This window comes from Neovison vison, chromosome 7 (assembly GCF_020171115.1).
Source record: "Neovison vison isolate M4711 chromosome 7, ASM_NN_V1, whole genome shotgun sequence".
NCBI lineage: Eukaryota > Metazoa > Chordata > Mammalia > Carnivora > Mustelidae > Neogale > Neogale vison.
Genome location: NC_058097.1, coordinates 147,426,339 through 147,444,096, shown reverse-complemented (window position 1 = coordinate 147,444,096; position 17,758 = coordinate 147,426,339). Strand labels below are relative to the sequence as shown.

At 55.2% G+C, this 17,758-nt stretch overlaps 2 non-coding genes across 2 annotated transcripts; one reads left to right on the top strand and one right to left on the bottom strand.

The window, feature by feature from the left end:
• The first annotated feature begins 4,872 nt into the window (after positions 1-4,872).
• On the top strand, positions 4,873-4,944 carry TRNAP-AGG. The gene has a single exon. It is a non-coding gene; the product is annotated as a tRNA-Pro (tRNA).
• A 256-nt stretch (positions 4,945-5,200) lies between these two features.
• Positions 5,201-5,272, bottom strand: TRNAP-UGG. The gene has a single exon. It is a non-coding gene; the product is annotated as a tRNA-Pro (tRNA).
• Positions 5,273-17,758: the final 12,486 nt, after the last annotated feature.

Genomic DNA, 17,758 nt, shown 5'->3' with positions numbered 1-17,758 from the left:
CCAGGGAGCTGGGGGCTGGGCTGGAGCTGGACCCAGGCCCCGGGGCTTTCTTCCAGCCTCCTCTGCTGTTCGGAGGTCCCCAGAGACTGCTTAGGAGACTGTGCTCCCCCCTTCTTTTGTAGCCACACCTCACCTGGTCTTCGTTTGCTCCATCCTCTGTGGCTCTGTCTGGGATAATTCTCACCGAGCAGGGTCGGCCCCCCAGGGAGCAGGGCTAATGAGCTTCAGATGTCTGGGCCAAAATGCTTCCCGGCAGCGGCCGCTCAGATGCTGGTGCTGCTTGCGGAGGCCTGGCTGGTGGTGGTGGCGGGCTGTCTTCCCTCCTCAGCTCTTAACTTCCCCTTGGCTGCAGCAGGTGCCACTGTTTCTCCCCGGGGTCCCTAGCTGGGGTGGCTATTTAAAGATCTGGAAATGGACAGGGAGGCTGGAGGACAAAGGCATTTTTAGCATTTGGGAACTGTTTCTTCTTCTTTCTAACCTTCTCTGGGTCCCAAGCTGGTCTTCGCACTGAAGTAGCTCCAGGGAGGGGCCCAGCTCCGGGCCACTCTGGGCCATCTTTTCCCCCCCGCTCACAGGAACCTTGCCAGGCTAGCACTGTCTCCATCCACTTGACAGATGAAGAAGGGGAGGTACAGAGAGGCCAAGTGCCTTGTGCAAGGTCACACAGTCCCTGAATGGCCAAGCCGGGGTTCTAGCCCACCTCTGCCAGAGCCCACGCTCTTCCCTAGGGCAAACTGACATGCTTCCAGAAGACCAAGATGGTGTGTTGTGGCTTCAGAACTGCATGAATGGTGTGGGTCTGTGGGCTGCCCTGGGGTTTCAGATACGGAGGCTACCTTTGTGCCTGACTCCCTCCTCCATCTTAATGAGACAGCAGATTTCACATTTTCAAAATGGGGATCATCATCTTAAATTCAAGTAAGGTAATACGAGTTGCCATCATAACATTTGCAGCCATGCCCTGGGAGCCAGACCCTCTGCTGGAGACTTTCTGTGGGCTACCTATTAAGAGCTGAGATTCCAGAGCTCTGCCACTTCCTAGCTGTGTGACCTTGGGCAAGTAGCTTTACCTCTCTGTGCCTCCATTTCCTTATCTGTGAAATGAGGATCATATTAGCTCCTGTCTCACAGAGTGCTGAAATTAGTTTAGTTAATTTCTGTAAAGGGCTTAGAAAGCTGGCGGGCATAGGGTACACACCAAGCATATGTGTTCATGGGTAGTGGGCTCCATCTTGTGAGACTGGCCTTAGAATTTTCCCTGAAGTGCAGACATGGAAACAGGTTACAGCACAGCGATTCTCAAACTTAGCGTGCATCAGAATCACCTGGAGAGTTCATGAAAAGATTAAACTCTGGGAAATGCTGGCAGAGTTTCTGGTTCTGAAAGTCTGGGTTGGGGCTGAGAATGGGCATTTCTGGCCTGTTCCCCCATGGGGCTGGTGCTGCTGGGGCAGGGTCCACATGGTGAAAGCCTGGAGTTGAGCTCTAGTGGAACTGAGCAGGTTCCCCATCAGGCCAGGGCCAGCGTGGGCTGGCAACCCAGCACCCCCACCAACGATTTGATATGCAAGTGACTCAGTGAGTCCGGAAAGCAGAAAGGGGTTTGGACCGGGATCCCCGTGTTTCTAGTCTTGAATTTGCTCCCAACTCCCCATGGGACTTAACCAAGTCCTTTTTCCCCTGCAGCCTTGGTTTTCTCCTCAGGCCCACAGGGGTCTCGGTAATCCTTGTTCACAGGGCTCTGTGAGGAAGAAAAATGGCCTGATGTCACTCGGGCACCCGACACCCACAGCAAGAATGGTGAGAGTGTCACTACCTCCCTCACTGCCTGCCCTTTCCTCTCCCTTCACTGAGGGCCATAGCTCATCCCCTTGACTTCTTTCTGGAAGCTGAGCTGGGAAGATGGCGGCCACACTGTCCCCCAGGCCCTGGGCAGTGTGCTTGCTGTGGCCGCAGACTGCATAAAGGGGCCTGTGTTCTGGCCGCTCACCTCCCACTGTGCGCCCAGTGGTTTTCTATTTCAGTTGCTGTAAAAATATCACCTTTGATCTCAGCTTGTGGCTCTTAAAAAAAGAAGAAACCACCAACAGGCTGGATTTTCATTCTCCCTGGCCCCTTCTCCCTCTCACCTCTGCTCCCTACTCCCCTCCCCTCCCATCCCCCTTTTGCTCCCTAAGCATCCCCTCCTCTTGGGAGCACAGCACCCCAGCGTGGATGACCACCTTAGCCATCAGCTTAGGGCTCTGAGGGCCTCCCCGAGGTCCCTGTCCTGGGCTGTTTGCTGGAGGTACAGGGTACATGGGGGTGTGTGTGTGGAGACTGTCTCTTCCCCTCCCCTCCTGTGGCCAACAGCTTCTGCCGTTCCCTGTCTGTGCTTCTCCAGCCACGCTGTCAGACACATAGTACCAGGCATAGCTCCGCACCGTGAAGGCTGGGCTTTTCCCCACCTTAGAATGAGAACAGCTAGTGGAACCTCAATATTCATATCGTACCATCAACTCCCCCCAGACAGCAGCCCAGGTTTGCCTGGAGGAGTAGCTTTCAGGCCTGATGGGTCTAACATCCCACCTCCTGGCTCAGGAGGCACACAGACACCCCCCACACCCACCCCAAGCACAATCACATAATTCCTTGCCTCTTTTCTCTCTACAAACTGGGGCATTTGTACCCACAGGCAAACCCCCCCCACACACACACAGACTCTGGCCTTGGAGACATTCTTGGGCCTCCTCACACTGAGGCCTCTGAGCCAGGAAGTCCCCTTCTCACCCATTGGGTTCCTCTTGCCTTGTCACCCCCACCATCCAGTGACGTCATCTCCAAGGGCCCCACTCTGACAGGGGACCAGAGAAACACCTCCCTCCCCCAAGGAGTTTGGTGGTTGATAGGCATTTTGTGCCCGTGGAGAGGGCAAACAAGCCTCAAACCTGACTCACACAAAGCTTTTCACTGTCATGACATTTTTCTTTGGTTTCAGCCTTTAGAGAAAGAGACAAAATAGCACTCCTTTGACAAACACTCCTCGCCAGGTTACCTGTGCCTAGCCCTGTGCTGACATGGCCACTGGCCTTCCTCAGGAGCCCTTCTTCAACTCCACTGTTGGGGACACAGATGTGTGCAAGGGGCAGGCAGCCAGCATAAAAGGGAGTCCAGAGGCTGGTGGCACTGAAGGAGGCCCCGCCCCAGCTCAGGTCTGCCTTGAAGGGGTGGTTCTAGAACAGAAAGGGCAAGACTTGCAATTTGCAGAGAGCTGGGAGCTGTCCTTGATAGCATGAATGGAGCCATGGCCTGGATGTTCAAGGCGAAATGAGGAGGGCCTCAGAGGGGTGAGACTGGGAAGCAAAGAGCACCCAGAGAGCGCCTGCAAGGTCTGAGGGCAGTGTGGCTGTCCCTGAAGAAGGCCTTTCTGGGGGCATGGCGGGCATCGGTAGAGGAGGTGAGGTCCTGGGTGTCTGTCCAGGCCACAGCCTCATTTAGGGGCAACCACAGCCAGCCAGGGCCCAGCCTGAGCTCCTCCAGACAGGCCCACAGCCCTGGACTAGGCAGAGGGCACAGGCAGAGTGGTCAGCCCTGAGCAGGGGGCTCCAGGGGCTGCCTGACTCATCCCTTCCCCAGAGCCCAGCCCATGACTGGGGCAGAGCAGGCGCCAGGGAAAGCATGCTGTGGGTGAAAGAAGCCTTACATATGCTTCCAGCAGACTGACTTAGGATATTTCTTCCTGCCCGCACATCCTCAGACCTGGGAAGAGGCGGGAGACTCTGGCAAGCTCCTGAAGACTCGGTGGCACAGCTCTAAGGGGTTTGGGGGTCACAAGGGGGTGGAGAAGTCCCTCTGGGGCTTTAATGTCTCCATTTTCCCATCTTGAAGTCAGGGTGTGTGCTGGGGGAGGGATGATAAGCAATGCAATTGACCAGAACTGGCTGGACCACTGGGTGGGTAGCCTGTGTACTGGGAACCAGCACCTCCACTAACCTTTCACTACCCAGGGCGTGTGTGTTGGGGCAAGCGGGGGGTGGGGGGTGGGGGGTGGTGGAGGGTGTGTGTGGGGGGGGAAGGCTGCGGAATCCCAGCTCATCCCCACTCCCTCCCTCTCTCCAGCATGGAAAGGAGGGCAGATTTTTTTACTCCCACTTCAACAGGCGGGCAGTCTAAACACTGGCTCTTATTTCCCAGGGGTCTGATGAGTTTACATAGTGCAGGGGCTCCAGGGAACCCCTGTTTCTCTGGGTGGGTCTGGCATCCCTGCCCCCCACAGAGACCTCTCAGGTCGCCCAGAAGCCTAGGCCTGTGGTCCTGGAGGTGAAGCGGGTAAAAGGTGCGAGGAACCCCTGTTCTGGGACGCCCACCCGGCGGGAACCAGAGTAGGCGAATTCCATCCAAGTTTGGGAGCTAAACGACGGAATCTGCCCGTGTGACCTGAGCCCTAATCGAAATTTCAGGCCAGAGCCTCGCGACGACGAGTTATCTTCCAAGAAAACCAGACGTCCAGGAACCCCGAGACCCTGGCTGCGCAAAAATGCTCTGCGGCTGCTGACGGCGTTAGCAAGACCTCTGCATTGGAGGGCCCGGCACAGGCTCGGGGAGGATCCCTACGGCCCCGAAGCCCAGCCGGGAATGAGCAGCTCTCCCGAGCCCCAGCTCCCGGGTCCAGCATCCACCCGCACTTTTGCGTCTGTAGATACGCACACTTCCCTAATGCACCGCAGACGGGGAACGTTGTCCGGTTCCGCAGCCCGACCCCGCCGATGCGGGCGGTTAGTTCGCGGCAGGCGGGAGTGCACACGACCGGCAAGAACCCCGGGCTGCAGCAAGTCAACGCCAGGGCGCCGTGTACCCTACTTAGTAAAAGAAGCGAAAGCTGGAAGCGGTGGTGGCTCGTTGGTCTAGGGGTATGATTCTCGCTTAGGGTGCGAGAGGTCCCGGGTTCAAATCCCGGACGAGCCCTATTTTCTTATCTCCCCGCCCATTTTTCATCCCTAAAGGATTCTTAATAACGATAGCCTGTGAGCGAAACGTTTTCTTGTCTCCCCGCCCATTTTTCATCCCTAAAAGATTCTCAATATTGATAGCCTGTGAGCGAAACCTCTTGCTCATTTTTAAATCCTCTCTTCGGTCAATTCAGATTGTATTGAGTTCATTCTATGTCCGGTAGAACTATAGATTACCTTGGGGGCGGAATAATAAAAAGGTGGAAAAAGAGGGGCTCGTCCGGGATTTGAACCCGGGACCTCTCGGACCCAAACCGAGAATCATACCCCTAGACCAACGAGCCAACTGCTCTAGAGCTGCTTCTTGAACTACTAGAGTAAGTCATCAGTGTGAGCATGCGCATGCGCGTGCGCAGAACGGTCGATTAGCTAGTGAATTCTGCGGTGGAAATGCACACGTCCCTGCCTCCCTACTGGCCCACATACTTCCGATAGGGTCACGCAGGGAGTCACGGTCACTATTGTCTTTCGGGTTTGTTCCCGGGAACTTGCCGCGCCCCCTTCTGCCCGGAACGTTCTTTCCTCCCCCTCCCTCTCTTCATTGCTCGGTACGGGACCGGCTCCGTGCCCCTGCGGCTTCTCGCTCCCAGCACCCAAACCCGTGGCCACGCGGTCTGAGCGTCGCGCCGGTGGGGTGGGGATAGTTTTCACCTCCGCACGCGGCGCCCAGCCCCAGGCCGGGCATTCAGCAGACACTTAAGGCAAAAGGACGCAGCGCATCAGTCCCGAAATATCAATTGTCAGTCCGAGGCCGTGCGAAGGGTGCTTGGGCGGTGGGTGAGGGCGGCACTGGGAGCGCGCGGTGGGAGCTAAGGGTTGTGTCCCCGGGGGCGAGGACGCCCTAGGTTCTGCAGCCGAATGCGGTCAGTGGTTCCTCTAGGCAGGGGCGGCCGCGGGCGGGGGCTTTCCGCCGCCCTAAGTCGAGGGAGACGCGCGGCGGCGCGGAGTCTGTGGACAGGGGACTGGGAACAAAAGTAACAGCACGTGAGCAGCGGGCAGCCAGCCCTCTCTGCCTGGCTCCAGATGATGATGATGATGATGATGATGATGACGACGACGACGATGCATTAACGAAGGTCACTCTCAAACACGCACCTATGGATTACTTTTCACCCTTTGTCTCCACTCTACAGTCCGACCTCCCTGGAGTCCCTGGTTCTTTCCTTTCTTTACGCAGCCCCATTCACAGGCTGGAGACTCTGGGGACCAGGAGCCAAGCGGAAGTCCTCTTCCTGAGCTCAGGGTCTGAGGCCGTCGTTGGTTAGTCCTAATAATCATCATGATAATAATAATAGTAATACACTTGTTTAATAATAACAACCAGCAGTGATTTCACAAACTATATTTCATTCTCCCGAATAACTCCTCCAGGGCAGAAATACTATCCCCATTTTACTGGCAAGCACAGGGGTCTCAGAAGTTCAGTGTTTCCCTCAAGGTCACACAGCTGGGAGTGGCAAAACTGGGATTGAAATGAGGGGGTTAGAAATCTCCCACTGCCCAACTGGCTTTTCCTTCTATATACATTTCCATGTACATATTTATATCATATTTATATTCATATGGGTTTTCCAGGAAATATCCGAAATTGTGTGGAAACAATTTATAAAGAAAAGGGCAGTTCCCAACATTCACATGTCCCTGACTCACTAACCCCCAAATAACTCCTGGCTGCGCTCTGTTTTGCTGCTTCTGAAAATGACATTACTTCAGCCTGTCCCAGCAAGGCCTCCATTTTATGTACATTCCTGTCTGAACACTTGAGAAGGGCTTGTGGAGTGGGCCAGCGGCTTTGCGGCTTTTTAAGCACTTTTAAGTTGCACATGAGAAGGGATGAATGAAGGAAGGTAGAAATATCTTAAGATACTAGGCACCTTCCCAAGAGCCAGACCCGATAAAAAGGTATCTTAAAGATATTTTCACACTGAATCCTCTCAACAACCACATCAAGGGTGTTTTATAGCTCTCCCCATTTCACAGGGAAAGAAGTTGAGGCCACAGAGGGAGAGTGACTTGCCCAAGGGCACTTATCTAGTGATTGCTGAAACGGAGTCATTCATATGGTCATCTGACTCTTCCGCTAGATCCAAGGCTTGGGCCCAAGATTCTGGGTGAGAAGCACCCAGTCTCTCCCTTTAAGATCTGGCCAGTATCTGGGTCTGTCTGACCTGGCTTCAAGCACTCTTCTCACCACACAACAGCCTTTGAAACAGCCTTTGAAGCAGCCTTTGAAACACCCTCCCCTCTGTGAGATCTGTGTGCTGTCTCTCTACCTCATTGGCGGATCCTTCAGCTTTGTCCCCAGCCCCACCTGTGCACTGCCACTCCCTCTCTCCTTCCCCTTTCAGACAATTCTGGAAATCCCCCTCCTGCAGCAGAAGTTTCCGTGAGGGATCCAGCCCGAAGTCTCGTGCCCCTTCTCCCTCTTCTGTATTGTTCTCCTTTCTACGTACTTGCTCCTTGGCCGCTTCAGACTGAGAGCCCCGTGAGGGCAGAGAAGGTGGCCAGTCCCACACTGGGTCCTCTAAACCGGGCTCAGTGCTTGGGGAAAATCTGTTGACTGATCAGCGATCATGAGTGAAAGAGAGAACACGAACCCGGAAAGACCAGAATATGAGGTGAGAGAGACTTGCTTCACTTTGGGCAAATCCCTGGCTCTCTCTGAACCTCTCTGTCCAGTTCTTTCTTTGTAAAATGTGGATCATGATCCCTGAGACCCTCACAGCCCAGCGGGGACGGTGTGGGTGAAGATGGATATGAAAGCTACCTCCTTTACAGAGCGGTTCCCTGGGTGCCCTCTGATTCACTGTGTGTCCTTGAGCAAGCTGTGGCCCTCTCTGGGACCTCCGGTCCTCTGCCACCCAGATGACCACCAAGGTTCCTCCTGGCCCTGCTCCTGCTCCTGCTCCTGCTCTAGCTCGGGGAAATGGCGTCGAGGGCCTCCATGTTCCCAGTGTCTCAGCCTTGGGAAGCCCCGGCAGGCCTGGGCCTCTCCAGCTGGCCAGCCCAGGCCAGGGACATTCCTGGGAGTCTGTAGGGCTCCAGACTTCCTGGAGCCGGGAAGGGAGAGGCTGGGGATGGGTCAGGCCAGGAGCCCCACAGAGGCTGCTACTGTCCTACCAACCCACACAGGAGGGGGCAGGTCTCGAGGGTGTCCCAGGAAGTAGGGCAAACCCAGGCAGGAGGTCTCAGACACACAGGCCCCTGCTGAGGGGTTGAGGACAGAACTCTGACTTGCCTCAGGACCCTGCTTGCCCACTTCTGACTTGCTGCTAGGTCACCTCAGTTTCTCTCCTCTGCGGAATACCTGCCATTGGGAGATGTGACAAAGGTCACCCCCTGGACCACTGCCCAGCGCGGGCCACACCGTCTCTGCCCAGAATCGTGTCAATGGCCATCTTACGAGCCTCTAGACTTTCAGATAACGTCTTTGGGTACATGTGGCTAAGTAGCCACCAGTGCCCTTCCCTTCAGATGAGACAGAGCCTTGAGGCCTGACCTTTGGGCCGCCAGAGCCGGGAGCAGGTTAGGTTTGCGCTTTTGCTCACAAGTGAGTTCCAGACAACTGTGCACAAGGCCTGGGCATCAGAGGGTTGTGTGGCCGCCAGCCACTCTTCCCTGCCCCCTACTTTCCCCATCCCTCTTGCTGGAAGGAGGAGAGGAAGGGGAAAGTGTAGAGGAGGGTAGGTCCTGCGGCTCTAGGGACTAAGGTCATCTTTCCATGGTCCCTTCCCCCCACCCCAAGATTGTCCCCATGGCAGAGACTCAGGGATGAGGACACCCAATCTGGGCATCTGGCAGGCAGCACACAGAACCACACATCTGCCCCTCCTTTCAGGACGCAGACCGGGAAACAAAAAGCCACAAGTCCTTCCAAGCAGCCAGTTCCTCTGCCAGCATCTTGCCCCAAGGCATGTATAGGGCTCACCCCCAAAACCCCACTCCCCCCACCATGAACATCCAAGGTTGTTTGCTCCTGTGTTTGGGGTGACCTCAGGTGGGACTTGGACACTGGCTGACTTTGAGCTGGGTTCTCAGATTGGGAATGGCTTCCCAAACCTCTGTTGTCAGCTGGGTGACCTTGAGAAGGTTCCCAAGCTCTCCAAGCCACACTTCCCTCCTCCATAAAATGATTCTGAGAGTAGCCGTCCCATGGGGAAATTTTGGGGCTTGGGTGGGGGGAGGAAACGAAGGAGAAACTGTTTTTGAGGTGTCGGGTAAACCCTGACCATCTTTCCCCAGGCAGCTGGGGCACAGACTTGCTGTCATCAGTTGGTCTTGGTGATCTGGACCTTCCTCTCTCCTTCACCCTTCCTGAAACACAGGAAGGGCACCAGAGCCTGAGGGTCAGCGCTCCACCACTTGCTGGCAGAAGGGCTGCCCTCCAGGGGCTGCCAGGTTGAGGGTTGGTAGGAAAGGCTGAAAACATGCTTGGAAGCTCTCAATCATTGTTAGGGGCTGGGCAGGGTTCATCTGCCACCCCTCCCCCAGTTTCCCCGTTGTGGGTGTCTTCCCAAGTCCTGGCTTCTCCAGGAAGCTTCCTAGACACCCCACACTCCCACACCTCACCTGGACTTATTTCTTAATATTCCAGTAGCCACATGATGAGCCTTTCCTTGCACTATTTATTGTTAATGCTTTTTATTATGTTAATGACATTTGTCTAATTCCCAGGAGGCGATCAGGACATCTAATGCACATTATCTCAATCAGCCTTCCCCATGACCTGAGAGGGGAGGATTCTCATCATCCCCAATTCACAGATAAGGAAATGAGGCTCAAGAAGCAGAGCTGCTGTCCCCACCCACTGTGTGCTCCATCGCCCCCTGCTATGGTGACCGTGGCCTGGCAGGCGAAGGCATTTACTGAGCCCCTGCTAGGTGCCAACACCCGTCCGAGGACACCCATGCAGCCAGGGATCTCCTCCCCTCCTCCCCTCCGTCCACCCTGCAGGCCTGAGAGGAGACGCTTTCTGAAGAGGCAGAGCTGAGGAGGGGAAGATGGGGACTGCTCGGAGCTGGTTCTCACGCTCATTTGGGCGGACAGTCGATCATCCTGCAGCATCCTGCGAAGCCCCACTGAGGCTGAATAGAAGGGCAGGTGCAGAAGAAGAGCAGGGGAGGAGTGGAGCGAGGAGGGGAAGAAAGGGGAGGGAGGAGGGGAGGGAAGAAGCAGACTTGCCCAAGGCCTCAGGATGGTCCTTCAGAGCCCTTGTGCCTGCAACCGCCCTTGTTCCCAGGAAGCTCGGGGAGGTCCTTGAGGCCACAGGACAGTCCCTTAGGGCCTCCTCTGCCTGCGCCCCTCCTTGTTCCCCAGGAGCTCAGAGAGGCGCTTGGGCTCTTAGATGTGGCACCTCTCAGAGAAGCCGAGGTGCCCATGCCAGGACTCCCGGTGTCCTCTGTACATTCCCACCCTTCGGAGTGTCCAGTTCCCAGAGTTAGTGGGTTGTATGACAAGAGGGAGAATTTTTGGAAAATTAGCCCTTTATTAAAGCTACCTTCAGGGTAGGATATAAAGGGTTCTGGGTAGACTCCTTTATCCCCAAATACCACGGCCTTATCATTCTCACACTGCCTACGTTCCCCCTATTATGTCATTTCTTGGGCTGGAGGCATTCAAGCCTTCTGTTACAACGAAAATGCGCTCTTCTCTAGACATCCGTCAAGGGATGTCTCCATCTGTTAAGGGTTAGGACGGAGGGATCTAGTTGTTCTGAGCTTTTTTTTTTTTAAGCTTTGAACCCTTGTATCAATGTATTGAATAGAGCCATGGAGCAGGCCTGGTCAAAAAGGGAGGGAGGCATTTGCTGAAGTCACGAGCATAGGTAGGTGGTGGGCTTAGAGGGGCTCCAGAGACGTGTGGCCCCTGAGGAGGCTTTAATATTTGGGATTTTGCCAGGGGGGAATGTGGAAACGTGGAAAGCACAATCCGGGTAGAGAGACATCCTGGCCAAGAGCATGGGGGGTGGCGGGGGCAGGTGAGAGGATGGGGGAGGCAGGGCAGGAGAGGGGACATACCAGGAGAGGGAATGGGGCAAGCCTTAGTGGCTCCGACTTCTCACCAGGCTGGCGAAGGTGGGGGTGGGTCAAGTCCCAGACCCTGGGTGGGGCGGGCGGTCTCCACTGCCAAAGCATGTCCAGTCTAGTGTGGGGGATAGACTTGTATTTACAAAGCCTGCTCAGGGCTCTGATGGGGAGCAGTGTGAAGTATAGGGATTGGAGGACACGGAGCCTTGTGAGGGGGACCCCAACTGGCTGGGGAATCAGGGAAGGCTTCCTGGCTTCCTGGAGGAGTTCTGTCATGCCATGTGGCACCCTAATGTGGTGTCTTGAGGAGGGCCTTCAGCTGGGAGGGGCTAGCATGGGCAGAGACTCTGTGCCCTCCTCAAAGAGGGGTTTGAAGCAGAAAACCACGGCTCCCTACCTGCCCTGTCCTGTCCCAGCTGGGGCTCTGAGTTTGGCCAAGCTCCCTCCCTCCACTGCTTCTTCTCTTCCCTGCCTCCAGCCTCTCCTCTAGTTCATCCTTGACTCCCCTGCGACACTTTTCTGAAACCCAGTTGAGACCCCGGCCCTCCAGGGTTCTATCCTCCATGGAGCTCCCTCGCCTTCCGGCAAGGTCCAGGCTTCTCATGGTTGTTGGGGGCCTGGGGAAGACGAGGGAAACCTGCAGGATCCCAGCCCTGCCAAGCTCTCCAGCCTCCAAGAGGAGAAAAGGTGAGGCTGGGGGCATGGGGGCCCAGCCACCTTCTCCGGATGGGGCAGGCGGAACTTCCCGAGATAAGGGCGGCAGACAATGGGGGGCTGTGTGGTGCAGCCTGTCTCCCGGCCAGAGGAAATGAGTGGACTCCGCACCATTAACCCGCTGCGGCCCACAGCACCCTCTGGAAGGGTGACCGGGACCGGGGCGGGGGTGGGGGAGAGATGTTCCCAGCCCCCACCTGCTGTCCCAGCCTGAGGGGCCGTGCCTGCCTGCCACTCCAGGCCCATTTTCTTCCAGGACCCATATGTATGAGGAGGAGGCTGGGGACAGGGGCAGAAAAAGGGGGCCACTCAGGTTGGGAACACAGGCCCCGGCTTGGCTCCCCGACGGAGCCCAATGTTCTGTAGGACCCAGGCAAGTGCTTCACCCCTCTGGACCCCTGGACCCTCCCTGATCCCCATGCTCCTTCCTTCCTTCTTGGCTGTTCCAGGAGTCTGAAGATACCACATGCCTATAATTCTTTTTTTTTTTTTTTTAAGATTTTATTTATTTCATTTTTAAAAAGATTTTATTTATTTGAGAGAGAGAAAGAGAGATTGAGAGAATGAGTGGGAAAAAGGGCAGAGGGAGAAGTAGATTCCCTATGGAGCAGGGAGCTGGACACAGGACTTGATCGTAAGACCCTGGGATCATAACCTGAGCCAAAAGAAGACGCTTCACCAAATGAGCCACTTGGGTTCCCCATGCCTATAATTCTTATCATTCTTCCCTCCCCTGCACACAGACCATAGGACACATGCTTTACCCAAATATGGGGTTTCTGATGGTAGAATTTAAGACGGCAAACAAGGCTGCTAGTAGACATGTTTTGGGTCTTGTGGATTGTCACAGCTAAAGTCAGTGGGGAGAATAGACAAACTTGCGCTGTCTTGGCCCTCAGTTTCCCCCTTCTACATCATGAGAGGTGGAACTCCATGATTGTCCTGTGAGGGGTGAGCTGCTATGGTCAATGACATGGGATATGAAGCCATGGAGTTCCCATAGGTCTCCTCCCTTCCCGAGTTCAACCTTAGCCACTGACCAGCTATATGATTGTGCAAATCCTTTCTCATCCAAAAACGGGCTGCCTGGCCAGCTAGTTGGCCAGAATTCTGACAATGGGCATAAATGGGACCTTGTGTGCTACATGGGGAGAAGTAACTGTGTCTGAAGTGGCCTGGGCTGGGGATGCACATCCAGGACCCAATCTCTGGCCTGGGAGTCCAGCCTTCTCTGTCCCTCCCCCTCCCCATTTCCCCCCCTCACTCTTTTTTTTTTTTTAAAGATTTCATTTATTTATTTGACACAGAGAGATCACAAGTAGGCAGAGAGGCAAGCAGAGAGAGAGGGAAGTAGGCTCCCCGCTGAGCAGAGAGCCCGATGCGGGGCTCGATGTGAGGCTCGATGCGGGGCTCGATCTCAGGACCCCGGGATCATGACCCAGGATGAAGGCAGAGGCTTTAACCCACTGAGCCACCCAGGCGCCCCATCCCCCCTCTAACTCTTACCTCCAAACTCTCGGAGGTTCACCCTCATGGAAAAAGGTAAAGATTCCCAATGCAGGAGACATTCAAAACAATGGACGGGACTGTCGAGGCCTTAGATCACCAGGGCCAGCCTACTTGCTGTGCAGCTAAGGAAACTGAGGAAACAGAGGCTGAGAGTCTCCCAAAGCCACATAGCCAGTAGGTGGCAGAGAAAAGCCTAGAACACAGTCTGATTCTCACATGCCCCTAGGCTCTGGAATGTTGGGGCTGGAAGGGCATTTGAGGCTCAGGTTGTTCAAATTCTCTCACTAGTCAGAGGGGGAAATAAGAAACCAGGAAAGCCTAGCCCAAGGTCACCCCCAAGAGCACTCCGAAACACTGACCCTTCAACTGCAGAACCCCGTGTGGTCTTAGCGCTCCAATAACCCATCTGGGTTGGGGGAGCCCTTCCTGTTGCCTTCACCCCCATCGCTGGGCATTATCCAAGCACAGAGCAGCTAGGAGGGAAGAGTATCTTATAGGGGACAAAACAGGAAAGAAAAACCACCAAAACATAGTGGTGTGAGCCCTTTCCACACCATCAGGAGGGTTCTGCTCAGGCCAGCGCGCCCCACAGGGCCTCCCTTCTCCACCACCCACAGCTCCTGCCGCTCCCTGCCAAGAGTCCTTCCAGAAAGGAAAAATGTTGGCATGAGGAGGAGGAAGGGTGGCTTGCCTCAGTCCTGGGGTCCCTGAAACAGACCAGTGTCTTCCCAACAGGCCGTTGAGGGTGCCACTGCTCCTCAGGGCAGGGGGTCCTGGGCGTGGCCCCTCTCTCTAAGAGGAAAGAAAGAAAAATGACATTTGCTGAATCCCACACTGTGCATAGTGCTGTTCCTGTGCGTCCCGAAGCATGGTCTCTGTCAATCCTTCACCCATCCCTAGAGGTGGGAATTACTACTCCTGTTTCACAGAAGAAAACACTGTTATCCAGAGAGAGATCATGACTTCCCCAGGTTCACACAGACAGTACATGGCAGAGTCGAGGCTAAGCCTGGCTCCGTGCACTGTACCCCTCGGCCCACTCCCCACCCCACTTTTAGAAGATCAGCCTTATGTGCGTGGAGATACTATACTATGCCAGCTCTGCGATCCTCTCTGGTCTGTTAAGAGGGTCACTGATGAGATGTGTGTTGCCTGGCCACCACTGCTCTTTCCTTTGTTTCTCTCTGTCTGTCCGCATCCCTTCCCTTGCTTGCTGGGTAGGATGAATAAGCTGTGACTCTGGCAGGACAGATGGGTCTCCAGGTGTCAGCCGTGTATCCCCCTGCGCCCTGCTGATCCCCATCAGTGGTAACACCCCACTGTCTCTTCCTGGTGCTCAGAAAGCTTCACATATTTTGGATCTGGGTTTGTACGGAAGTTTCTTATGTCTTAGGATCCGTGAGTCGGCTCTGGCTTTTCCAGAACCTCCTAGACTGGGCATCCACTCCCCTAGGCTTCCTGTCCCAGCTGTGACCACCTTGAAGGCTTTTTTTCCGTTTATTTATTTTTTTATTTTAAAGATTTTATTCATTTACAGAGAGAGAGAAAGCGTGAGCTGGGGAGAGGGGCAGAGAGAGAAGCAGGCTCCCAGCTAAGCAGGAAGTCGGATACGGGGCTCAATCCCAAGACCCCGGGACCATGACCAGAGCCGAAGGCAGACGCTTAACCAACTAAGCCACACAGGCGCCCCCTTTTTTTTTTCTGTTTGGATGTACTTCTCCACACCTAGCCGTGAGTGTTCTTCAGGGACAGTGGATCTGACAGATCTCTGCGTCCATAGCGCTCAGCATATTGCCAGGCACATAGTCTATCACAGGAAAGTTTGTTGAATGAATAACCGTGATTCCTTGATTTTTATTTTTTACTTTCTCTCTACTGTTAGCATGAAAAGGACTTTAAAGTTGGCACATGAGACTAAGATTTTGCAGTGAGGTGGCCTTTGACCGTCCTAACCAGAGTAGCAGCCCTGGAACATGCACGTGGCCGGGGACAGTTCACGGCCCTGGCTCCAGCTACAACTGCCTTCCGGTCAGCTGTTTTGAAATCCTGCCACCCGGCCCACAGTTGAGTGCCTACTCTGATCCTGGCCCCAGGTCAAATGCATCCCCACAGTGAAGTAAGTGGTGTCCGCATTAGTAGGTAAGGAAACCGAGTTCAGAGAGTGGAAGGAGCTTTCTCGAGGCCTCTCAGCTCAGAAGAGGTGAAGCAGCATTTCAAACCCATCCCATCCCAGTGTGGCCCTTTGCCTCTGTCTGGGCCTTGGATGGGCTAGGGGACAGCCACAGAGGAGGACTTTCTTCAAGACGGAGATTGGGATTCTCTTGGCATGAGGAAGTGAGCCCCGATCCCATGAAGGAGGCAGGATGGGCAAGATGGATGTCTGGAGAAGACGTAGCAGGGAGAATGGCACACTTCATGAAGGCTTTATGGAGCCTTGGGTGTTCATTGGTCTGCCCCAGGCTTCAAACCCTTTGTGAACAGATCTCCCCAGATGCAGGTGAATGGAGCCCAGAGAGGGGGCCTGGCTCGGATGGCCACGTGTGGGTGGGCACCTGCCTGCTGGACTATAAGGGAAAATAGGCTAGAGGGGGGACACTCACAGTCTAGGCAGAAGAGGTGGCTCCTGTGGCCCAAGAGGTGGGGGGGAAGACAGGGACAGTGGTGCCTGGGGAGGAACAGCCATGTTCCTCAGGTCATCAGGGTCCATGAGGCAGAGCAGGGATGGTGAGCTAGGCCTGAGGGGAAGGAGCTGGAGCATGTGGGGGGCGGGGCAATGTGAATGTGTCCCCTGAGGAGAGAAACAGCCAGGACAAAGTGGAGAGGTGCGAAATGGAGAAGGGGCCTGCAGGAGGAACGTGTGGGAGCCCAGGGACGGGACACCGGAAGTCTCTTCCTGGGAAAGGCCAGGAGGAGGATGGCAGTGAGAACAGGAAGTTGGGTGACAGGAAGTTGGGGCACCTTCCCTGTGAAACCAAGAGGGTCCTGTCTGATAAGGGCCAAGTGCCTTGAAGGGCTGATGGTGATGGACAGGGAGCTGACCAGAGCACACAGAAATGTCACCACCAAGTACCAAGCAGCCCACGATGCTGGTCATAGTTGTGGCGGAGGCAATGGCCCCACAGTGTGAAATTTCATAAGTGCTACTGATATTTATGGAGAACTCTGGAAGCACAGGGCACGGCACCAAACCCTCTCAAAGCGTTAACTTGTTTAAAGCCTCCCAGTAGCCCCACAAGGCCAGATCGGTGGATGCCACACACAGGCCCGGAAGCATGAGAACATGCAGATATGCATAGATGTGCAGACACACACTGGTTCCCACCCAGCCCTCAAAGGAGCATGCGGGGAGGGCTGGGAGCGGTGGGTTGGGAGGCCCCTCCTGCCTTCTAGCTGTCTGTCATTCTTTACCTCCCCACCCTCATTCTCCATTGAATGAGGAGACCAGAGGGGTGAGGAGACCAGAGGGGTGTGGTCCACACACACCCCTCTGGTCTGTGTCTCCCTCAGACTGAAGATTCTTTGTTAATGGTTTTCAGAAGATCCTCCCTTGCCCCCCCAGAGCCCCGACTCATCCTGCTGGGGGAGTTGGGAGGACTGAAAAATCTAAGCCCCAGGCCCATGTGATGGAGGGTACAAGGCCCTCACCTCCAGTGTAGGCTGCCCATTGTCGGCACGCCCCCATCTCTCACCTGTGCCCCAAACACTTCTGGGAGAGACCCCCAGAGTTGGGGTGACTGGTGGAGCAGAACAAGACCCCTCCACCATTTGACTGCTATGTAGCTGCCAAGTTCATTGTCCCTGGGCAGTGCCCGACTAGCCAGGAGGGAAAGGGGACTTCTGCAGCAGCTGCCTGACCCCCAGCACCCTCTGCTACCTCATGGAAGCCCTTTCTCCCCTTCTCAGCCCCCAGAAATCACTGGCTGTCCCCTTCCCTGCCTCCAGTCCACCCAATCACACAGGCTAGAACACTTTCCAGGGGACCCCCGCCCTGGGCTGCAGATCCAACCACATTTCAAATTCTTCCTGCCTGTGTCTGGATCCAGTTGCTTGCTACCCACCCATGCACCCACGCTGCCGTCAGACCACCCTCCCTTCACCCAGTGTTTAGAAGAGGGTGCCAGACAAGATACAACAGTGAGTGACAGAGACACGAAATCTCCACCCTGTCTCTTCACCAGGCTGGGGTGAGGTTTGAACAGGCGAACCATTGTGGATTCCGTGCAAATAGCCATGAGCACAGAATGGTCTCTGCTTTGGGACAGGCCTATCCCTCATCTCTAGGGCAGGGCGGAGCAGGGGGGCCAGTACTCCGCAGACTTGAAGCCACCCGGTGCCTTCTGGGAAGGGAAGGATTCAGTCTGTCCGGAACCCAGAGGTGAATTGAGGCTGGAGGTGAAGATGGGGCCAGGCAGGCAGGGCCTTGCGGATGGGATACGGAGCTCTGACTTTGTCCTGTGGGTGATGGGGAGCAGAGGAAGGGTTTCTAGTGGGGATCTATAGGACCTGATCTGCATGACAACT